Here is a 12,923-nt window from a genome sequence, read left to right on the forward strand (position 1 = left end):
GCCACCCTGGGACCCGGCCCCCCTGGGAGGCCCAGCTCACCTGCAGAGGCCTCAGTGGCTGAACTGCCCAGCTAGGAATCCCTCCGCTCCCACCCGTTTAAAACTGAGTCTCTCTTGCTTAAGGCGTTTGGGAAGACAACTGTGTGTTAAGGCCAGGGGCTCCCCTTCTGTTTGTTGAAGTCAGGACCTAACAAGCCATTTGTTTAACAGAGGAGCTGGGCGAGGGAGATGACAAAGAAAATGCACCTGCTCCCTAATAAAATACCACTCTCCTCTTCCAGGCGACACTGCCTGTGGTCGTCACTGTTCCTTCTCGCCATTCCTGCCAGCCGCATGAATGAAACTCACGGCTTCTCTTTGTAAATAATACCCCGGTTCCCAATTAACTCGAGTGTAAGATAGGAAGGAGCCAACTACTGTCTATCAACCAGAGAAAGGGAAAGTTGAATTTTAATGACGAAATATACCGGTGAAAACTTGTATCACTTAAATAATGAATATCAGGATAACAAACTGTTTCCTTTTAGAATCAGAAGAGTCTATACCTTTTTAAGCACGGTATTCCATCAGTTCTTTATCTACAGGATACAGAAACACTAAGGTGGTGCCCTCAAAGGATTGAGATTGATTGGATTTAACCTAAATTCAGCAGAAAGTTAAACAGGTTATGAAACCTGACTTTTGCCATTCTTCCACTGAGGGGATGATCCAAGAGCCACATGGCTCCATGATCGAATTTTCTGCAGGCAAATTATTGATGTAAATTCTAAAATGTAAGATAAAATGTTTATGTATTGTCCTTTTTTAAGTGTTTTTTTAAATGTTAATTTATTTTTGAGAGAGAGAGAGAGAGCATGGGGGAAGGGCAGAGGGGGAGGGGGAGAGAGAGAATCCCAAGCAGGCTCCATGCTGTCAGCACAGAGCCTGACCCGGAGCTCGAACTCACAAACCATGAGATCATGATCTGAGCTGAAACCAAGAGTCAGATGCTTAACCAACGGAGCCACCCAGTTTGTGTTGCCTACTTGGCAACTTAATCGTCATCGTTGAAAGTCACATTAATTTTGTCCTAAGGTAAAAGCAGTACATTGATTTTGCATAGTTACCCTCTGCACAATTTAATAACATATCCAACTAAAATTACTATTATTCCCTTCCCACTTTAAGGCAGTGGTTTCCTTAGCTTATCTTGAATTAACTGATTTACCAAGTCAAAGGTTTGTAATACATTTTGAAATAAGTTTGAAAAAAAAAATTAAACCTCAAACATTTCAGAGCACTGCTTAAAAAAACAAGTCAATATCCAGACCAAATTACACCAGTCTCCAGTATATTTAATTCAAACAGTAGACATATTGAGAGGAAATAGACACATTTTTCTTGCCCGAATCTGTGCCAGCTTTTTAGAGTCTTGGAACGGGCATAAACTGCATACAAACATGCTTGGGTGTTCATTTTACCAAAAAGATGAACTCACATTAGTATGTAATAAGCACATAATAGGATTTTAGAATTTAATTTAAAACCCTTTTCCCCCCAACTGAAAATAGCATTGTTATTTTTCCTGTGAAAGGAATTTTTGAGTTCCAAACAATAAAAGTTTATCTCAAAATTGAATGAGCCCTTTATTTCTTCAGAAGAAGGCATCAAGTCTCCTCAGTAAATGTAACAGAAGAAATCATTTTATTTACCACCCAGTATGAGGACTTCTAACCACCTCCACACCTGTGAAATTAAGTGGATTACTTGGAAGAAACTGAATTGGCAGAAACTAAATCTATAATATTTTAGAATGTCTTTCAGACTAAGGACACAAAATCTTCATCAAGTATACAACGATCAGCCAAATGTTCTGGGCTTCATCTGTCAGTGTTTTCAGGCTTTTGTTTTTAGCCCAGGATCCTGTTTAAATAAAGCCATTTTCAGAAAGTAAACAAGTAAAATAACTGGGGGCAGGGTGCCAGGGAGGTACTAAGCCCACCTGATCAGCCCACCCCTGGCCCTCGGGATGCCCTCCGGGTCTCTGATGACCCTTCTCACTTCACCTTTCCCAGTTCAGTCCAAACTCTGTGTGTTTAATTTATCCAGAGACCCATTCCATGCTTACTTCATTCTCTGATAGGACACACGGTTTCTTATTTCTTCCTTTCGGGCTATAAACATTTCCATTCTCTATAACCTCTACAATACTGGGCAGATGTTCTCATCAGACAGTGGCGAGTCCCAGTGAAATCTAGCAGAGGTGACACTCTCCAAGAATCCCTGGAAGGCAGGGGGAAATAGCAGCACAGATGTCCCAGAAAAGCCCCGTCAGAAGCTACAAGGATCCCCAAAGAAATTTTTACAGCAAATGCGTACACGGTGAAGGCAAGGGAAGATCCAGGTGCACGTTACGCCTGCAGGACACTGGGCCACACAACGCCGCTCCGGGCTTCCCTGGGCTCTGTGTGCAGGGCTGGCACTGAGGGCGAGGGGCGGGGGGGCGGGGGGGGGGGAGTTGTCCTCAGTCTTCCCAGGGGCGGGTTGTTTGCTCCCGCATCTGGCCCCCCGGGGCTGACCCACGCGAGGGGCGCGGTAAATGTGAAAATGATTGGGTGAGTGGGCCACAGGTGACCCTGTGCAGGAAGAGACACAGGTGACACCCCCAAATCTCTGCCCCGTTGGTGGGGCTGCCGACGATTTTCTCCAGTCAAGCTAATCCAAATTCTTTAAAAGATATCATTAAAAATCGCATTTTATCTTTCCCTCCGATATTTCAGCCCCAATATTAGGTAGAGCCCCCGAGTCACTGCCAAATCCTCTTACCACGGTCGCAGGGTGCCTAGGGGCGACGGCAGGAATCCTCTGGGCTGCCCTGCCTTTGAAGGAGGGTCACCCAGCCGCCTCCTGAGTCCAAGGGTCCGCGGGCAGCAGAGCTGCACCGAGGGGAGATGGAGCCGTTGGGATTCCCCCGGCACCCGGGGGCCCCTCCCACCCTTCCCCTGCCGGCTGCGCGCTGTCACCGTCGTCCGTCTGTTTGCACAGGCCGGCGGCGACGCCGAGGCTCCCCGGCTTCCAGCGGCCCGGCTCCGCGTCCTCCTGCTCTCCGCTCCGCCTAGGACCCGGCGGCGGCGGCGGCGGCCCCGGGACGCGTCCCCCACGCCGTGCAGCCCCGAGCCCCCCCCCCCCCGAGGACCGCCCCGCCGCGGCCCCCGCTCCCTCCCTTCCCGCCCGAGTCCTCCGCGACCCCGCGGCAGTCCGGGCCCCGGGCGCGCCCCTGGGAAACGGGGACAGGCGCTGGAAGCGGTGCGGTGGAGCTGATGGAGCCAGGGCCGGAGGGGAGCCACTCTGCAGCGTTTCCTTTCAAAACTTTACTTCTCTGGGCTTGTTTTAAATGAGTGCGCGTGCGTTTTGTAAATTTAATCCCTAATGACTTGAACCGAGCCGCCGCCCGCCCGGCCGCGGAAGGCGTCCGGCGCCCCCAGGCCGGCCGCGGCCCTCGGCCTCGCCGCCCGCTCCCCCGCCACGTGGGGCGGCCGCCGCCGTGCTGCCCCCTGCCGGCCGGAGCCCGGAGGCCGCCGCGCGCACCTGGCCGCCCGCGGCCGCTCTAGGAACGCCGGCCTCTCGGTGGTGGCGCGGGCGGCCGCCGCGCGCCTACCGGGGGGCCGTCCCCGGGGTCCCGGGGTGCGTGGGGGGAGGGGGGACTCTCCCTCCGAGGCCGCCCCGCCCGGGACCAGCCCTTCCCGGTGTTCTCGTTGCTTCGCGCGCCCCGCCTGCCCGGCCCCGTTCCCGAGCTTCGCGGGGCCCGTGCTTTGTGCAGATCCGGGTGCGAACACAAAGGGCAGGCCCCGGGTTCGCCGCGCGGTGGAGCGCGGGGACGGGCGCCACCCCGGAGGCCCGCCGCCGGGGAGAGCGGGGAGCGAATCCCGGGCGCCCGGGACCCCGGGAGCCGCGGGCCGCACCAGCCCTTTCGCGGGCAGCGTTGCCTTTTGGCCACTCGCCTCAAGCTCCAGTCGGTTAAGCTGGAGGCCGATGGATCTGCACCACGCGGAGGTGGACCTTGAGAAGCACCGGGACGAGCGGCTGGACTTTCTGTCTGTTCTTTATACATTTTCAAATATTTGGTTATTTCCAAGAGGTGGATTTGCCCTGTCAAAGGGTATGGACCTTTTTTTTTTTTTTTTTTTTTTTTAAGGCTTTTGATGCATCTTGTCAAACCTTTTCCCAGAATGTCCACCTCGTTCGTTATCTGCAGGAAGTAGATAGGGTACCTGCGGGCCCGGCTCAGACGGGGAAGGTTGGCTCTTGCCGGGGAGGGGAGGGAGGTTAACAATCACCTGGCATTTGAGGAACTACCAACGGTGTGTGGTTCCGTGTGACCAGGCAAGGCACTGGAGCCGGGACTGGGTCATATTGTGGGGCCCCACCCTCGATGGACTGAATCCTTTTGAGACACTGAGCCGCCAGAGGGATCCTCTGAAAATGCAGATTTGATCACTGCCTTCTTTTGTGGGTCACCGTAAGAGCAGCGGTTCCCCCATTGCTCTTAGAGTAAAACTCCAGAATCCCATCAGGGCCCACTAGGCTCCGCCCAGCTCTCCAGCCCCAACTGAGGCCACGTATCCGTTTGCTAGGGCTTCCACCGCAAAGTTCCACAAACCGATGGCTTTGCCCAACAGAAACTGAGGGGAAAATCTGTTCCTCGCTTCTAGCTTCTGGCGGTTGCCAGAAATCCTTGGCATGCCTTGGCTTAGAAACACATCACTCCAATGTCTGCCTCTGTCATTACATGGCATTTTCCGTGCATGTGTGTGTCTTCACATGGTGTTCTCCTCATGTGTCTCTCCTTTTATAAAGACAAGAGTCCTGGGGCACCTGGGTGGCTCAGTCCGTTACACATCTGACTCTGGCTCGGGTCACGATCTCACGGTTTGTGAGTTCGAGCCCAGCATCCAGCTCTCTACTGTTAACGCAGAGCCCGCTTGGGACCCTCTTTCTCTGTTCCCCCACTTTCTCTGCTCTTCCCCTGCTCATGCAGGCTCTCTCTCTCAAAAATAAACATAAACAAAAAAAATACAGACAAGAGTCTGATTAGATTAAAGACCCACCCTAATCTGGTATGACCTCATCTTAGTTTAACTAAATCTGCAATGACCGTATTTCTTTTTTTTTTTTTTTTAATGTTTATTTTTGAGACAGAGACAGAGCATGAACGGGGGAGGGTCAGAGAGAGAAGGAGACACAGAATCTGAAGCAGGCTCCAGGCTGTGAGCTGTCAGCACAGAGCCCGACGCAGGGCTCGAACTCACGGACCGTGAGATTGTGATCTGAGCCGAGGTCGGACGCTCAACCAACTGAGCCACCCAGGTGCCCCTGCAATGACCGTATTTCTGAATAATGCAACATGCTGAGGTTCCTGGACGAACATGAATTTGGGGGGATACTATTTAACCCACAAAAAGCTGTCTCAGGCACCCTGGCCTTCACTCACTCTTCTGGCCCAGGCCTCCAGCTGAACTGCACAGTCCTCCTGGACGGCTCATCTCCGCCTAACTTCCCTTTTTCCTGCAAGGTGTTACGGAAATGTCACTGCCTCAGAGAAACCTTCTGGAGTCCCACAGACTAGGGTCATCCCGCCCCACATGGGTCCATGGCAGTCCTCATGATTACTGCTGAAGACGTCCCTGATCACATGTGTGTGTCCTCCATTAGAAAGTTGTCTCCTGGGGCGCCTGGGTGGCTCAGTCAGTTGAGCGTCCAACTTCAGCTCAGGTCATGACCTCACGGCTCGTGGGTTCGAGCCCCATATGGGGCTCTGTGTTGACAACTCAGAGCCTGGAGCCTGCTTCGGATTCTGTGTCTCCCTTTCTCTCTCTCTGCCCTCCCCCCGCTTGTGCTCTCTCTCAAAAATAAGCATTTTTTTTTTTAATTTTTTTTTTTCAACATTTTTTATTTATTTTTGGGACAGAGAGAGACAGAGCATGAACGGGGGAGGGGCAGAGAGAGAGGGAGACACAGAATCGGAAACAGGCTCCAGGCTCCGAGCCATCAGCCCGGAGCCTGACGCGGGGCTCGAACTCACGGACCGCGAGATCGTGACCTGGCTGAAGTCGGACGCTTAACCGACTGCGCCACCCAGGCGCCCCAAAAAATAAGCATTTTTTTAAAAATGTCTTTAAAAAAGAAAGTTGTCTCCATGAGGACAGGGACCAGGTGGACTGAATGAACAATAACAAACCTAAATTTGTAGCCAAAGGGACTGACAGACTGACACGGGAAGCCCGTTGCAATCGTGCCAGAGACGGCAGGTCCCGTGTTGACACCACCCGGGGGAGCCCATTAGGAAGTTCTGAGTGGCCCCATCCCTGGTCCCCGGGAGGAGACAATCCGTATTCAGTCCAGGTTCCACCCTTCCCTTGGTGGCACATGAAATAACGCCCACCATCTGACTCTCCCCCACCTCGCTGACCTCTACTTGAACCCCTGTCCTGCTCTGTCCCTTTGCCGCAGCCACACTGGCACTGTTCACACCCCTCCATCCTGCCAAGCTAGTTTCTGCCTTCACGCCTTGGCAGTCACCGTACCACAGCCTGAAAAGCTCTGTATCCGCATTTTACCTGCTGGCTGATCATTCAGACTTCCACTCAAACGGTCACTTCCCTGACCCCTCCCTCCCACCCCCCATCATCTTCCATCACATCACCCTGCTTTGTGTTCCTATTGTAATGTCAGTATCTGCAACGATCTGGTTCCTTTATTTGTTTTCTTGTCTGTTCCCCCCACACCTCTCGGAAATTACAGGGGCCCGAAGGGCAGAGACCTTGTTAGTTTACCTCGTTCACTGCTGAGCCCTCAGTGCTAGACTAGAACCTGGAACGGAGTGGGTACTTACTAAGTATTCATTAAATGAATGAAAGTATCTAAGCCCTCTGGTTTCGAGTTTCTTCATCTGCAAAATGGGGGCAATCCTAGCTGCTTCACAGGAGATGGTAAGTGTACCTACTTCAAAGAGTCCTTGGGAGGATTAAATGAGAAGAGGTACGTGAGTGCCTCCAACGTAGCCAACACTCAACATATCGGCGCCATTGTTAGTATTTTAGATTGGCACACATCCTAACACGGATGGGGGCAAGACGGCAGATGAGGCGGTAACTCATTCCACCCTCCTGCGATTCCGCCTTCCTGTTCTTCCAGTTACCCACCGCTCCCCACAGAAGGACAGGAGAAGTGTGGTATGGTGGGAACAGCCATGGACTCGGACCAGAAGGTCTTGAAACTGAGTCTTTTGGCAACTTTCTGAGGCTGTGTCATCTTCAGGATGGAAATAACGATTCCTACGAAAGCTGAAATGAGCTATATGTGAACTGTAAGGCAGATTTCCCAAATTAGCATTCCACTGATTCTTTTGATCTTAAAGCAATTACTTATTAGTTATGGCAATCAGAGACGGTGTTGCTTACAGTTACTAGAAGGGAATAGTCTTAAGTTTGTAATGTTTCTTGGTTTTTCTGATTTTGAAAGCAACACATTTTATTGCAGAAAAATATTTTTCTAATTTGATGGATGAAAAATATTATAATGTTGTTTTAATTTGTATTTCTTTGCTTTTACTAAGATGTATTCTGATTTACTGAGATTGAACACATCCCTGATGGCCTTTTCATTATATGTGGGCTCTTTACATGTGAAGGATATTAATTTGTAATATTTTGCCTATCGTAAATGATGAGAATATTTTCCCAACTTGCTATTAACCTTTTGATTTTGTTCATATACTTAAACTTTTAATGCTTATATCGCCAAATCTATCGGCATTTTCTGTTGGGACTTATCCAGTGAAATGCTTTCCTTGCTGTTCAGAAATCAGTTTCATATTCATAGTATAAATATCCATTTATACCCTTGTCCTTTCATTTATTTATACATAATGCTTAATCCACTTGGACTTTATTTTGTTATACAAAGAGAAGTTTAGTTGCTACTTTAATTATTTTTCCCAAATGGCCAACTGAATTCTCCTAGTATAATTTACACAAATGACCTTTCCTTTCCCCTATGCGTTTATGACTGCCATAGCTATCACGCAAGTAAAACACTGTGGCGAAGCGTGTGGGCAAGCCAGACTGCTTAAGTTTGCAGCCCTACTTACTAGTCATTTCACGTTGGGCTATTTATGTAACATCTGGGTGCCTGGTTTCCTCATCTGTAAAATGGGGATAAGAATCATAGGCCCTAACCTTACGGGGCCGTCGTGAACATAATGGCTGCTCGGTAAACATCTGCAGTTATTTTGTGACATTTGTGTCTATACCATGTGGATTCCCAGGTCCGGGTTTCAGGTGTTTCTGTCCTTAGGCTGTTTTCAGTGGTGTGTTTCAGTAGCTGTTCTAGTATTTACCAGGACAAGTCCTCCCGTGGTGCACCTGTTACTTTCACAGTTCTCGTAGCTTCCAACCCGTTCCCGTTGTATTTACTGGGCCTGGTCTGCCATTTACATACAGCCCAGGTAAGGCGTTAGTTTGGGGAAGGCAATACCTGATTTGGTAAGGGGCTCACGAGGTCTCGGTGACTAGGAGAGGAGAGTGGTGCGCAGGGCCGTGAGTGACATCAGAGAGCAGTGGGAAGAGGAGGGACAGGCGGCGAAGAGGAGAGAAGCAGGGCAAAGGGGAGAAAGGGCGGAAAGGGGCAGACGAGAGAAGCTGCTAGGCGAAAACCCAGGTGACCCGCGCTCTCAGACCAGGCGCTGGGCGTGGCGAGGGGCTCCAGGAGGCCTGGGTTTCGGGGTCTAGGTAAGGAGAGGGTCCCGAACCTCTGCTGCCTCCGGCTGTGGCGCAAGATCAGGGGAGCCACCTAACTCGGGCAAGAGAGCGAGCGGGGGTTCGGGGAAGAAAGACCAGTTTGGCGCGAAGCGGGAGGCGCGGAGGGCGCCGAGGCCGGCGGGGCCGGGTGTGGCTGCGTGCGCAGAAGAGCGTGCGTGAGACGCAGCACGCAAGCCCGGGGGTATAGCTCAGGGGTAGAGCATTTGACTGCAGATCAAGAGGTCCCCGGTTCAAATCCGGGTGCCCCCTGTGTGTGCCGTGTGTTTTATCCCGCGTCCTGGCTGCAACGTGGAGCTGAAAGCAACCACCGGCGTCCTTTCTTGCCCAGCTCCCAGAGCTCCGAACCAGAGAGAAACACGGAGCCAATCCTTTGGGGGAGGGGGCCGGGCTCTGGGGTCACAGGCAACGCCCACCAGCGAGGTCGGCCTTGCGGAGGCCAAGGTCTACCCCAGCCCGGAAGTAGAACGCAAACTATGTTTGTAAGTTTATGTTTTCTAGTAGGCACTTTAAATAAAGCCAAAAAGGGCCCGATGGGGTGAAGGGGGTCACAAGGAAGTCCCGGGGTCGCCAGGTGGTTGTCGATAACTGTACTGTGTTGTATATTTGGGAGTTGCTAAGAGAGTAGATCTTAAAAGTTGCCATCACAAGGAAAAACATATATAACTGATGGATGTGAACTAGACTTACGAGGGTGGTCATTTCTCAATTCCAACATATAATGTGGTGTGTCAATTATATCTCAACAAAAGTGAGAACTTTTTAAAAATATAAAGTAAAAATCAGCGACACTAAGTGCCATATGTTTAATGCAATATATCCAAAACGTTATCATTTCAACATGTAATCAATATAAAAACGTATAGGGGTGCCTGGGTGGCTCAGGCAGTGGAGCGTGGGACTTCAGGTCATGATCTCTCAGCCCATGAGTTCGAGCCCCGCGTCGGGCTCTGTGCTGACGGCTCAGAGCCTGGAGCCTGCTTCCGATTCTGTCTCTCTCTTTCTCTCTCTCCCTCTGCCTCTCCCCCTCTCATGCTCTGTTCTCTCAAAAATGAATAAACGTTAAAAAAAATTTTTTTTTAAATTATAAATGAGATACTTCATGTTTTGTGGGATTTGGGGACTCTTTGAAATCTGGTGTGCAGTTTCCTCCAAGGCACCCATTGATCAGAACCAGCCACCTGTATGTAGACGGTGGGCAGCTCCTGAGCGGGGGAAGCCTCCATTTGCTTCTAGCAGTTTGGAGGGGATAGGTGGGTGTGCTGGTCAGGGTACAGAGAGGCTCCTCTGCTCCCCACAGTGCGGTGGGCTGCTCCCCCAATTACAGAGAAGAGACCCCGGTAGTAGGCAGGCGGCTCTGGGAAGGTGGAGGAAACCCACGGATTTCCAGGTCCCTGGACAGCCACCTTCAATTTTCTCTGCAGACCCTCGTACATTTAATGAAAATGCTTTAATAAGGGTGCTAAGGCAACTGGGAAGCTCGGGGCAAAATACGCTAATTAGAGTATTCTTGGTGCTAATTTCTGTGTGTGTGTGTGTGTGTGTGTGTGTTGCCATATGTAAATGTTTTAGTCACAAAATTTTCATAGTGCCTGTCTTTTTGCGTCCATTCAAGGTATGTTTCTTCCACACAGCATTTAGAAGACAGATATTGCCACAAAAATATTTAGAAGACAAAGCTCTTCAGATGAGTGTGAGGTAGGGGTCTGAGTAAAGTGGGGGTTAACTCGTTGTGTCATTTACTCTGTCAGGTGGGGCAAGTTGCTTTGATCTCCTGTGTCATCGTCATCCGCGACGAGGATGCTGATGGGGGGGGGGGGGGGGCGACAGCACGGGCACAAACGGTTTTTAAATGGTATAGACCTATCTAGATCCCTATCTACCTCTCTGTATATAAAGCGCTTAGAATAGTTTATCTGGCACACTAGAAGTGTTCAGTAAACATTAGGTTCGGTTCCACAGGGGTCTTGGGTGTGGTACCCAAGTGAGAAGTCCTGAGCAAGGTAGCTTATTCTAGCGGGGAGTATAGCTCAGGGGCAAGTTGCCTGACTGCAGATTGTAAGGTCCCTGGTTCAAGTCCGGGTGTCCCTGGTCCCTTACAATTATCCCAAAAATTCCTTCTATTCACTGCTGTCACACCATGACATTCCCGAGAGCTTTGAGGCTCTGTCCCATCTGGGGGGACAAGTTCACCCCCTATGGAGAGGAATGGTTGCCGGCAAGGAATGCCATTATTTATATAAAACTAAATTACGTGAGAAAAGTAAGGGCGATACAGTGCGTCGGTCACACCACCATTTGTGTTTATCAAAAAAATCCGAGAGAGCCTATGGGTTAATTACATGTACAGACCGGGGAAGACTGTAAAAGAAACTGCTAGCATGGCTTTCCTCCAAGCACCAGGAGCGGGAGGCTTGTCAGATGAGTACGAGGGAGAATTTTCACCGCATGCCTTTTTTCTCATTTTATTCTTTAAATCTATTTATTTTTAAGATCTTATTTTTTTTTTTTAGTTTCAGGATCACAGCAAAATTGAGAGGAAGGGGCAGAAATTTCCCATATACCCCCGCCTCCCCACCCCCCACCAGCACACAGCCTCCCCGCTGTCAACATCCCGCACCGGAGTGGGGCATCTGGTACCGGGATGAGCACACAGGGACACAACACAATCACCCAAGGGCACGGTGGACCCGAGGGTTCAGTCTGGCTGTTGTCCACGGGTTTGGACAAATGTACGACGACATGTATCCATTACTACAGGATCACACGGAGTACTTTCACACACACCCCCGCCCACCCCCGGAAAAAAATCCTCTGTGCTCTGCCTAATTAATCTCTCTCCTCATCCCTGAACCCCCTGGCAACCGCTGAACTTTTTACCATCTCCATAGCTTTGCCTTTTCTGGAAAGCCGTACGGGATGTACCCTTTCCGGATTGGCTTCTTCGGTTAGTACCAGGCGTCGAAGCTTTCTCCACGTCTTTCCGTGGCTTGTTAGCTCATTTCGTCTCGGCACTGACATTTCGTGACCTGGACACGTGGGACAGTGCCTTTCCACGCATACTTTTTTGTGCCTTTTGTACATCGTGTCATGTGAATCCTGTGACTTCAGTATTTACCTTTCAAAAGTACAATCTACAGTTTTATTTTTTTACTGTTTATTTATTTTGAGAGAGAGAGCTAGCGGGTGAGGGGCAGAGAGAAAGGGAGGGAGGGAGAATCCCGAACAGGCCCTCCGCCGGCAGCGCAGAGCCTGACGCGGGGCTGGATCTCACGAGCTGTGAGATCATGACCTGAGCTGAAATCAAGATTCGGCCGCTTAGCCACCTGAGCCACACAGGTGCCCCAACTATAATTTACAGTTTTAAAACAAATGAAGTCTCACCCACCAAGATTGGAGGGGAACCCAGCATGGGTCCATTTGAATGTCCTGCTCTGTTCTGTGTTTTGCCAGAATCTCCAGCGTGGAAAGTCTGTACTGAGGCCCACTCCTCAGCCAGGTCGGCCCCAGCCATTTCCAGGCAAGAAGCTTCTGTGGGACTCCCCTCCATCGGGCCTGAGCCCTGGTCCTTCGAGGGTCTCCAGGAGTCCTCTCCAAAGACTCCGTGTTCTCTTGGGAGTCAAGCTCCTCCACAACCCGAACCTGTCCTTCCCAGCCTGGCAAGTTCCAGCCAACGCTTGTCCAGTGGGGGCCACCCCCCTCCACCTTGCAAACACAAGTCAGCCTCTGTGATGGGGCTCGATGCCTCCTTAAAGGCGGCCCGCCCAGCCTGGCAGTCTCGGTTTGCTCGCGCAGACGCACGCAAACACACACCCTCACACTCACCCCCACAGGAAACAAGGAAATTCCCCAAGACTGATAGAAGCGTGTCACGTGGACAGAGCCAAAGGTGGGACAATTGGAGGACCCAAAAGAAAAACGAGCGTAACTGATTGAAACACATAAAATATGCATTTAAGAATCCATTCATTCTCGTTTCTGTTTCTGTCTCTGTGGAGAACCCTAGCCCAGACACGGGATGATGGATGCCACTACATTTGTATATACTTGAGATGTTCCAGAATAAAAATTTAAAAATTCCTTTCCCATGGATAAGCGTTTTTGAATATAACAGAAGGAAATGATGTC

General features: G+C 50.5%; 1 long non-coding RNA gene and 1 other non-coding gene across 2 annotated transcripts; one reads left to right on the forward strand and one right to left on the reverse strand.

The window, feature by feature from the left end:
* Nucleotides 1-1,313: 1,313 nt before the first annotated feature.
* On the reverse strand, nt 1,314-3,134 carry LOC131508786 (uncharacterized). Its single transcript, XR_009260146.1, has 3 exons — nt 2,806-3,134; nt 2,108-2,262; nt 1,314-1,902 (listed from the first exon to the last, which is right to left on the reverse strand). It is a non-coding gene; the product is annotated as an uncharacterized LOC131508786 (long non-coding RNA).
* Nucleotides 3,135-8,975: 5,841 nt separating this feature from the next.
* TRNAC-GCA (transfer RNA cysteine (anticodon GCA)) lies at nt 8,976-9,047 on the forward strand. The gene has a single exon. It is a non-coding gene; the product is annotated as a tRNA-Cys (tRNA).
* The last annotated feature ends 3,876 nt before the right edge of the window (nt 9,048-12,923 follow it).

Source organism: Neofelis nebulosa, chromosome 4 (assembly GCF_028018385.1).
Source record: "Neofelis nebulosa isolate mNeoNeb1 chromosome 4, mNeoNeb1.pri, whole genome shotgun sequence".
NCBI classification, from domain to species: Eukaryota; Metazoa; Chordata; class Mammalia; order Carnivora; family Felidae; genus Neofelis; species Neofelis nebulosa.